The sequence below is a fragment of the Vicugna pacos genome, chromosome 10 (assembly GCF_048564905.1).
Source record: "Vicugna pacos chromosome 10, VicPac4, whole genome shotgun sequence".
In the NCBI taxonomy this organism is placed as follows: domain Eukaryota; kingdom Metazoa; phylum Chordata; class Mammalia; order Artiodactyla; family Camelidae; genus Vicugna; species Vicugna pacos.
The window spans coordinates 72,254,194-72,263,585 of NC_132996.1; the positions used below are offsets into that span (position 1 = coordinate 72,254,194).

General features: G+C 53.3%; 1 long non-coding RNA gene across 2 annotated transcripts; it reads left to right on the forward strand.

Annotated features, from left to right (window-relative positions):
* The first annotated feature begins 1,795 nt into the window (after window positions 1-1,795).
* Window positions 1,796-8,965, forward strand: LOC140698850 (uncharacterized). 2 transcript variants are annotated; one of them, XR_012076853.1, is made up of 3 exons: window positions 1,796-2,011; window positions 2,570-2,715; window positions 4,773-8,965. It is a non-coding gene; the product is annotated as an uncharacterized lncRNA (long non-coding RNA). The 2 variants fall into 2 exon arrangements; XR_012076852.1 differs by having other exon boundaries at window positions 1,800-2,011; window positions 4,770-8,965.
* The last annotated feature ends 427 nt before the right edge of the window (window positions 8,966-9,392 follow it).

Consider the following 9,392-nt stretch of genomic DNA (forward strand, 5'->3'; position numbering starts at 1 on the left):
CCCAGTTTTGTTCCTGGCAGCACTGTGCCAAGCCAGCTGCTCCCGTCCGTTCCTTGCCCCTAGGTTGCTCTAGACACTGTTGTGGTTGATGGCATGTTAGTGGACACTTCTGGGAAAGCACTGGCTTCCCTGTTCAAGGAAGACAGACACAGCTGAAGTGGCCTTCTCCTCTTCTTCCTGCCTTGGAAGAGAATGTGATGTGTGGAGTGGCAGCAGCCTTCCGTTGCTGTGAGGCTGATGCTGATAAGTTTGAGGGAAAGGCTGAATCTCAGACTTGACAATGTCGAGCTGTCAGACGAAAGCCAGCAACTGCCCACCTAGCATCCTGTCATTCATGCAGTCCTCCAGCATCCCTACTTGGGAACCTTCTGTTCTAGATGCTGGGGCAGTGAACAAGGCAGAACCCCTGCCCTCCTGGAGCTTACATTTTTGTGTCACATGAAAAGAAGAAAGTATGATTTGTTTCAGCCACTTTTAAATGGGGTTTCTTTTACTGGCAGATAAACATGGTATCAACTGATACTATTATTAAAAGTGATCTGCTTCCAGGGATAAAAGTGAAGATGTTCCAAGCTGTGTTAAGCCGCCCTGGCTGTGTAGCTATCAATCCCCTGACCTGGGACGTGGACATGCATTTCTTGAGACTGGACCCCAGATACTCTGTCATCATCTTACTGACATCTGCCCCGACCTGTCTGCAAGAACCTGTCCTTGAGGGCTGAGGCATGAGTGGCAGTGATCTGAAGACCACGCCTGAAGGGAGCTGGATGTAAGACAATGCTGTAACAATGTAAATTACCCTAATGTCCAACTACAAGAGGCTCGTCAAAGAAATTACGGGGTACCTGCTCACTGGGATACCAGCCACCATTACCACGAAGAGCTGGGGACAAAGGCTTGCGGTAAAGGAAAGCGGATAAGTGCGAGCACATTGTGATTCAAAAGAAGGTAAGGGGGTGGGCGTTAAGAGACAGAGAGCGATGTTTGCCTAGATGCTCCCCACAGTCTGGCGGCAGGACTGCGGGAATTTTCTATTTCTCAGTGTGGATCCACTGTGCCTGTGCGGCCTAGAAACTCAAAACAACGAATCTGTTAATTAAGATTAATGACCCTCAACAGTGTGCTCCCGACGGAACTGCAGGGCTCGCAAGGCTGCCCGGGCCCCTGCCCGGCCGACAGCTGAGAGTGGGTGTGGGGACGGGGGGGGTCCATTCCCTGCAGCCCACGCCGAGGCCTCGGTTCCGTGCGGAAAGGGAGCCGGGCACAGCTCTCCGCTTCTCAAGGGCCAGCTCCCGGGGAGCACCTGCAGACCCCGCGCCCCACGGTGCCCTCGACGGCCGCCACCGCGCCAGCCGCCGTTCCTGGTGGGCGGGGCCGCCTCGTCCACGGCTGCCTCCTGGCCTCCGGATTGGTCAGAAGCTGCAAGCTTACTTCAGTTGGGCCAATCATGGAGCCACACTCGTTTGCCAATCGTGATTGGTTCACTTGGGGCACGTGACCACCAGTCCCTTTGCCAGTCTTGATTGGTCCGCGAGGGGCACGAGCCCAACGGTCTCTTTACGGTTATGATTGGCCCACGGGCGGCACGTGGCCAGCGGGCCCGGCGTCCTCTGCGCCCTCCTCCCGCGCCTGCTCCAGGCGGGCGCGCGGGGCCTGGAGGAGCGTCCGCGCGGCTGCCTCAGGTCTGTGGGGCCGCTGGGGCCTGGGGTGCTGGCGCAGGGCCCCCGGCCTGGAGGCGGCTCCGCTGTCGGCCGTGCCCAGGGCGGGCAGGGTGGGGGCCGCCGCGAGAGTGGCGCGTGAGGCCCCTCGACGCCCGGCCGGGCCGTGGGACCCCTGTGCGCCCCGCTTTCTGGCCGTTTTCCACCCAGAGCCCCGGCAGAGGCGCCCGGGGCCAGCTGGGGCCCACAGGAGGGCGAAGGCGTCGCCCACGCGCCCGCCCTTGTGCTCCGCGGAGCCGCGCTCAGGCGAGCACGGGGCGGAAGGACGCCTGTTTCCGGAAGCTGGAATCGAGGTAACTATCCCAAACACCCGGTTCTGGGAGAATCACTGCGCTCCCAGCCCCGGCCCAATGGGGTCTCCGTCCTCCCAGCAGTCCCGCGGGTGGCCCCGTGGTGCTGGTGCTTTCCACTTGCGGGAACGGAGGTGGCCGTCCCTGGTGCGGCCTAGCACGTGTGGCAGGTCCGTGGTGGGCAAGGGAGAGGCAGGAGGCGACTGAGCCCAGGCATCTGCCCAGGGCCGACTGTGTAGCCGCTGATGAGGGATTTGGGAAGTGCCTCTCTCCCTACCTGGTGACCCACCCCCTGCACCTGGGAATAGCTCTGATTTCTGCCCTGACAGCCTCTACTGGGGCAGGGCCTGATAGGTATGTAGCTCCAGATAGAGGAAGTGCCTGGTTTTGCAGGGGTGCTCCTGCAGCAGGTGGTTAGGACAAGAGCTGCAGGTAAATGAGTGAGTCAAGGGGAGAGTCCCAGTAACTTTCCAGGCCAGGGAACAGGGAAGGTCCGCGCAGAGGCAGGCAGTGCTCGGGACGGGTCCCTCGAGGCACTAGAGAAGTCTCTGTCCTTACTAGGTCTCTGGGGACCAGATGGAAGCTTCCAGCGCTGGAGTGGCTGCAGCTGCAGAGGGCTGAGTGTTGAGGGGCGACCCGGGGCCTCTTGGAGAAGGATAGGCTGCCTCTGCAGACATTGCCTGTGCCAGGGAAACAGCAGTGCTGAGGTAGGCGGAGCTCGGGTCCTGCTGGGGCTTACCTTCTAGAAGTGTGTGTGGGGTGGTAGGGGTGGCAGATAATCAATAAGCAAATTAATAAGCCACTTTGAGGTAGTAATAGTAATAAATGCCACGAAGAAGGGAACTGGGGAGATGGGAGCGTGTGACTGAGATGGTTCTACTCTCATCTGGTGGTGCAGGAAAGCCATGCAGAGATGGGGGTGCCAGGAGCAGCAGGTACAAAGGAGAACTCAAGGGGGAAAAGGTGACTGGAGCTAGGTGAACAAGGAGGACATGCTTGGAGAGGTGGGGGGTCAGGGCCAGGTGGGCGCCGGCCTCGATGGCCGAGCTGGGACCTGCGTGGCCCTTTCTGTGTTGCTGCTGTGCATACGCGGTGGCCTGCGTGCGTTTTGTGCGACATCCGATCTTCTCTTTTTATGGTCTCTTCCCCTCACCGAAGAGAGCCATCGCTCTGTCCACTTCGTTCTCCAGGCTGCTGCCAGGGAAGCTGGTGGCTGGTGCCTGTGTGGGAGAGGGAGGGCTGGGTTCTCTTGGGAGCCCGTGGGGCGCTGAGGTCTCAGGCCGAGCGGTTCTCCCCAGGGCCTCGATGTCTCTATCAGGGCCTTCGAAGCTACATTTATACACTCTTGCTGGGAAATGGAGCCTTTATTTTCAGCTTGCCCAGATGGCAGGCTCCAGGCTGAGGGAGGGCCCCCAGCTCCGAGCCTTTGGCGTCACGTGGAGCTCAAAGCTTTGGGGGCCTGTCAGCCTCCTTTTCAGACTCATTCTGCAGCTGTGTGACTCCTCACCTCATCTTTCATTCGGCTGGCCTTTGTGTCTGCCCTGAAGGTGCTGGTGAAGGGAGGGGAAGGGGCTGCCCTGGTCCTGGCTGTAGGCTGCGGGGTGGGAGAAACACTGGCACTGGGGTCAGGCACTGCATCACCTGGGATCGGCAGTTGCAAGCAGCAGAAGTGTGTTCTGGGTGACTAGGGCATAGAGGAGTGCGCTGGGAGGAGTTGGGGTCACCTAGGCTGGGGAGGAAGAGTCTAGTGGGAGGGCCACTCCCTTGGCGAGGACTCAGGTCTTCCGGCGGTCTGTTCACCTCTGGCAGTGGTATCTGGTTTCTCTGTGCCTTGGGTTCCTCAGCTTCGCGATACTACCTCATGGGGTTCTTGTGGGAATGAAGGCAGGTGCCATGTGTCACACATCTCTAAGCTGTGGGTCCTTTTACATGTATCACGTCTTGGCTCTGAGAAAACCCGGCATCCTGAGGTCCAGGCCTCCCTGATTCTAGTTGGGGAAGTGAGGTAGCCAGGTTGCCTCTGAATTAAATCTCTTTTTCACAGCCCTGAAAGGGTTCACCTGGGAGGAGCCGCCAACTTGCCCAGCCTCTTGGACCCCTGGCCCTGTACAGATGCATTTGGAGGGGAGCAGACTGGGGTGTCCTTGTTGTCAGTGATGGGCCCTGACCCCAGCAGCCCTTCTCGGGTTCTCTTTCCTACAAGTTGACTTAGCAACGGAAGCCCTACAGCAGAGCCTGGTTCTGCACTCTTGTGGACCTTGGCAAGACTTAGCCTCCTCATCTGTAAAATGGGGCTGTTTGTCCCCACCTCACATTGTGTTAGATACTCAGGGTGTGGTGCTCTGAGTGGTGCCTGGCGTGAAGATATTTAGTTATTTCCAGCCTCGACTACCTCTCAGGACCATGCACAGAAACAGGTAATTTCTGCCTGGTGCTCTAGGCACTTTTCTGGACCTTCAAGGACCATGCTCTCCTGCTCTCTGGGTTCTGGGGTTTGAGGGACATCTTTAATTCCTTTTAAGTTCCTTGGCAAGGAGGACTGCGAGGTCGGTGGCAGGACAGGTGTGCAGGCCACCATACGTGGTGAGTGCTTGGCTGTCTCCACGCTCGGTCCTGCTCACCTGGCTGTACTGAAACTGGCCCAGCCGTTTCCCTGGGCCCATGTCACACAGGGCCCCGGGCTCAGCTGCCTGTCTGGCCCAGCGGCTGTGGTCAGTGCCCTGGCTCATCCTCTGACTCCTGGACACGTACGTATTTCCAGTAGAGGCGGCAGCAGCACGTGGAATGGGACCCCCTAAAAGACCTGGCCGTCTCTCCGGCACCATCCACTTTGGACGCTCAGATGTTGGCTGCATGAGCTGAAATGAAGAAGTCTGCATATCCAAATGGCTTGGCCAGGTAAACGGCAGCCCTGCTGGTGGTCATGTGCGGTGAGCAGGCCCAGCGTGTGGCTGCTTGCTCACCGCGCAGACCAACCCAGGACGTGCCAGTGGACGCAGCCGGGGCACCTGCCCACCCAGGGCCCTGAGAAGGCGGGTGGCAGCGGCTCCGCCGGGACCGCACCGTCCTGCAGGCTTGCTGCTGCTGAGATGACTCCAGTCCCAGGCAGAGCGGCTTCTGACCCGCTTTGCACACCTCGGGCTCATCTTCCAAGGTGACAGGGGCTGCTCAGGGGAGCGTGAATTTAGCTTTGGGTAAATGGAGCGCGGTGGCTGGAGACGAGGGTTAGACTGGTGTTCTCACGTCGTCTGTCTCTTGGAAACAGACAGACCGTGGATCGCCATGCCTGTAGCTCATGGGAAATGGGGATAATTCTTTTGTGATGAGTGGCCTCTGTCACTAAAAGCAAACATTTGGTTGATTTTTAACAAAACGTGGAGAGGATGGTACTGCTGACTTGGACAAGCGTTACTGCCGAGAACCACTGGGGGGCGACGCAGCGCAGGGGAAGGCGCCCTGGAAGCCCCAGCCTCTTGGTCGAGATGTCATCTTCTGTTCTTTGAAATTCTCAGACATGTTTGGTATTTTAACTGAATGAAAATACTGAAAGTGACACACTAGAGAGCATCTTGAATGGAAAATTAATTGATAACACAATCTTATTTCAATTTTCTTTTTATTTTTTAACTGAAATGACTATGTATGCGCCAGTCTCGGTGAGAAAGGCTGCAGGGCTCCTTGACATTTCATTCCTCGAGTCACCTTTGACTTCTCGTGCATTGAGAGGGCTTCTCAGTTCAGAAACTAAGGCACTAGGACTGTTTCATCAGCTACATTGTACATTGGAGGTATATTTATCCTCATTAAATACACAGCATTTGAGCACAGCATGATTTTATGCAGGTCAGATTCAGAACACTGAAGGCACACACTTTATTTTGTTTTCATTTTTTTTCATCTCTGTATTTATTTGAAGGCTCACATTGAAGTTTCAGAATTGTTATAAACAAAGAGTTCCAGAGTAGAAGCAATGGACAGTGATTGTAATTTTAAACATAAAACAGTAAAAGACTGAAATGTGGAAATGTGTTACAGCAACAGTAAAGAAACAAAGTCACTGATACAGCATGGATTCAAAATTGAAGGGATCAATCTGCTGAAGTCTGAGAAACAAGTCTGGAAATGACCCGATTCCCCACCAAGCAGGGCGGTCCAGCGTGCTCACCCCGCCACCGGGGAACCGTCCCCTGCTCGCGTGTGCAGATCTACAAACACAGAGAGACGTTCTAGTTCACTGGTTATTAAAATGCCTCAGATCAAGTAGAAGTCAAAGAAACAGCCCTCCAGTGTATGTATTTTCCTTAACAAGACAAACTGATACCTTTGTCTGGAAGAAACCATTGGACAGTGGATAGGGGGTGGGGGTACGGTCTGGGAGAAACCAAGGGGTGTGAAGTGGGGGCGCTCCAGGGAGCATAAACTACAGCAGGTCAGAGGATGGGACCTTCTGACGGACATGAGACACAGTGGCTGCCGTTTGGATGGAGGACGCGCCACAACAGAGACTGTCCAGGAGCTGGACGGCGAGTGTTCTCTGATGAGGCTAGAGGAGGGGTTCAGTAGTTAAGGTCAGAATCTGCTTCCCTACCCTGGGAGGGGCAGCCCGTGTCTTCCTGGCACATTTTTCTGCCAGGAGACACGTTCTCTTGCCCCAGGCCTCAGAGCACGCATACGCGTTGGCTCTGCGTTGCGTGGGCGTGGGGGGCCCTCACTCAGGGCTCAGCATCCATGCCTCCTCTGCTTCCACCCCGCAGAAGGCCAGCCAGATCTCAGCCACCCCTCCCCACAGGGTTCACAGACGTCCGCGGCGACGTTTTACACAGTTCTGAGATCAACACGTGTCCATCTAGTCACTGAGGAAACTGTAAGGAAATGGAACCAAGGTGGATGAGCTCAGTGCAAGGAGAATTTTCACTCCTTGATGAAGGATGTTATCTGCTTGAGTGGCTGTGATGTTCAGGTAACCTATGTGGCCCTGTGAGCTTGGCCACTCTGTTTAATTCAGACAGTTCTCACTGTTTGCAATCAGAACCACCACCGTAGTGCAATAGTATATTTATTTTTTTACGGTAATTTTGGTTGCCATACAAGAGATTGAGGGTTGGGAGAAAGTGCAAATTACAGGAGCTTGTTTTTTCTTTCTGTTTTTAATGAGGTCTAAAAAGAATAAAAGCACAAAAGTAACAGAAACGTAGATAATGTGAACACATGTTACACAAACTGTAGTGTGAAACAGTAGCTTCTAAAAAACAAATGAAAAATTTGTTAACGGGAAAAATCAATATTTGTGGCCCCCCACACACAAAAAGTCATAGCCAGGTCACCCTGGGTGATGCTTGCTTGTTCAGTAACTCAGGAAAAAACCCACCATTTTATTAACTAAAGTACCACAAATAATTCACTTGTGATATGTAAGGTTCAGCAAATCAACAGTCACATTGAGTCATTTTTATATTATATGAATTAACTTAAAATGCGCACAGACACCCTGGAGAAGGTATCTTGGCAGGTGGACATAATTTACATCTTGAGAGGTTTTGATTTTGTATACACAATATTACAGAAACTAGGCGTGTAAATGCAATTTATTTAAATTACAGTATATAACAAAAAAAGCTGATCTTTTTAAAACCTGGGATAGTATTAACATGATCTTTATTTGAGCAGTCTAACATCTGTTTCACCAGTAAAGAGGGTCGTGGAGGAGGGCCTGGTCCTGGCGTGTCCCACGGGGGAGGGCAGTGGGCGGGGACCTGAAGGAGGAACTATTGCTTCCGGTGGCAAAACCATCAAATGGAGCTAGAGCCCGATTCATTTTGGCAACGTGTTTATTTTGTGGTCAGTGCAGGTTCTGATAGGTCCTGCGCCTTTTCTGTAGTAAGGTGGTGTGAAAATAGACCATGTCGTCAGCTCTTTCGACTTTCAGCCTGCTCGCTTCTGCTCAGTTCATGCGCCTCGAAGTCTCTAAGGACCGGCTCTCACCTTTCGGCCACCAAAGTGCAGTAACCCTAACGCCGCCGAGTTGCCACTGGCTACGGTCTACCCACGGCTTCCTTTCCTGTCAGCCTGTCTAGCGTTTTGCCTGGCACTGAGCGGAGGGGTAACCCCAACAGCGGGCACAGGGGAGGGGCTGTGGTGAAGTGGCGGACTTGGACTTGGCAACATCACCAGATGGAAGACAAATACTGGCCAGATCACCATTTTTACATTTTCTGGAAGATTGGGTGGCCTTGACAGGCCACCTGTAGCATCTTGGCTTGAAATTTCTCGAGGGTGATGTTCGTTCATCTCACAATGGAAAACTGAAAGTACAAAGAAGTAAGCGCCTTCGTGTTATGCTGATTTCAGGTTGGAAAGGGTCGTTGAGATACAAAGAGTGACCTGCAAAGGGTTTTGGAACAGAAGGTCCAAAACTCGGTTTCCAATTCAGGGCGAGTGGCTGGAAAAACTGTGTGTATGGGGTGAGTGTCTTTGTTTTTGGAGAAACTGCTGCATTGTGAATTACAACCATTTTTGAAGAAATAATTGTCCTTTGATGACGAAGTTCTAGCAAAGATAGAAAATATAACACAGCTCTGCTGGTTCAGATGCATCCAAATAAGGTTGATTTAAAAAGGTCATACTTTTATAATTATTCCACAGAAATAGTATTATTAAATCACAAAAGTTTTTTTTCTTTAACTTTCTAGCACTGAAGTGGCACAAAGGCTGCCTGGTAGACCAGCCACTTTTTTTTTTCTTAAAATATTGTGCTTATAAACTATCTGTACAACTATTTAAACTTGCAGTAAAGAAAGGGTTGAATTGCTAAATTTTACATGTTCATTCTAGAGCTGTTCCAGACCTAATCAGACACTTGATTCTGAGCATAAAGAAAAAAAGAAAAAAATCATGTTTTTATAATTAGAGATGGGCTAGGCTAGTTCTGAAATCATAATAAAAGCCAAAAGCCTGACACTCGAGTTGCTTCCGGACGCAGGAGAAGGTGCTGGATGCCTGGCTGCGTGCTCTGTGGCCCGTGCGCGGTTGGTGGCCTCCCTTGGGAATCAGAGGTATTGTTACAGGGAAGGGGCTGCGGGGGAGACAGTGGGGCAGGGCTCAAGAAAGCCTGGCCAGAGAGGCAGGACTGGCAGGGCGGGAGACCTCCCTGCTCTTTGCTGTCTGTGCGTGCTTCGCACCCTCTCCCTGCAGCCCCTTCTGTTCTGAGCCCCGGGTTCTGTCTACACGCCAGACCCACTGGGTTTTCAAAAAGCTTGTTGCACTATTAAGACAAACTGGTGGGATTCCTGGACGCTCAGAGGGAGAGGGAAAAAGCCCCCAGGTGCCATCTTCCCTGGCCTCCGAGGACAAAGGGCTGTCTCAGCAGAGATGCTTGCCCCGGCCG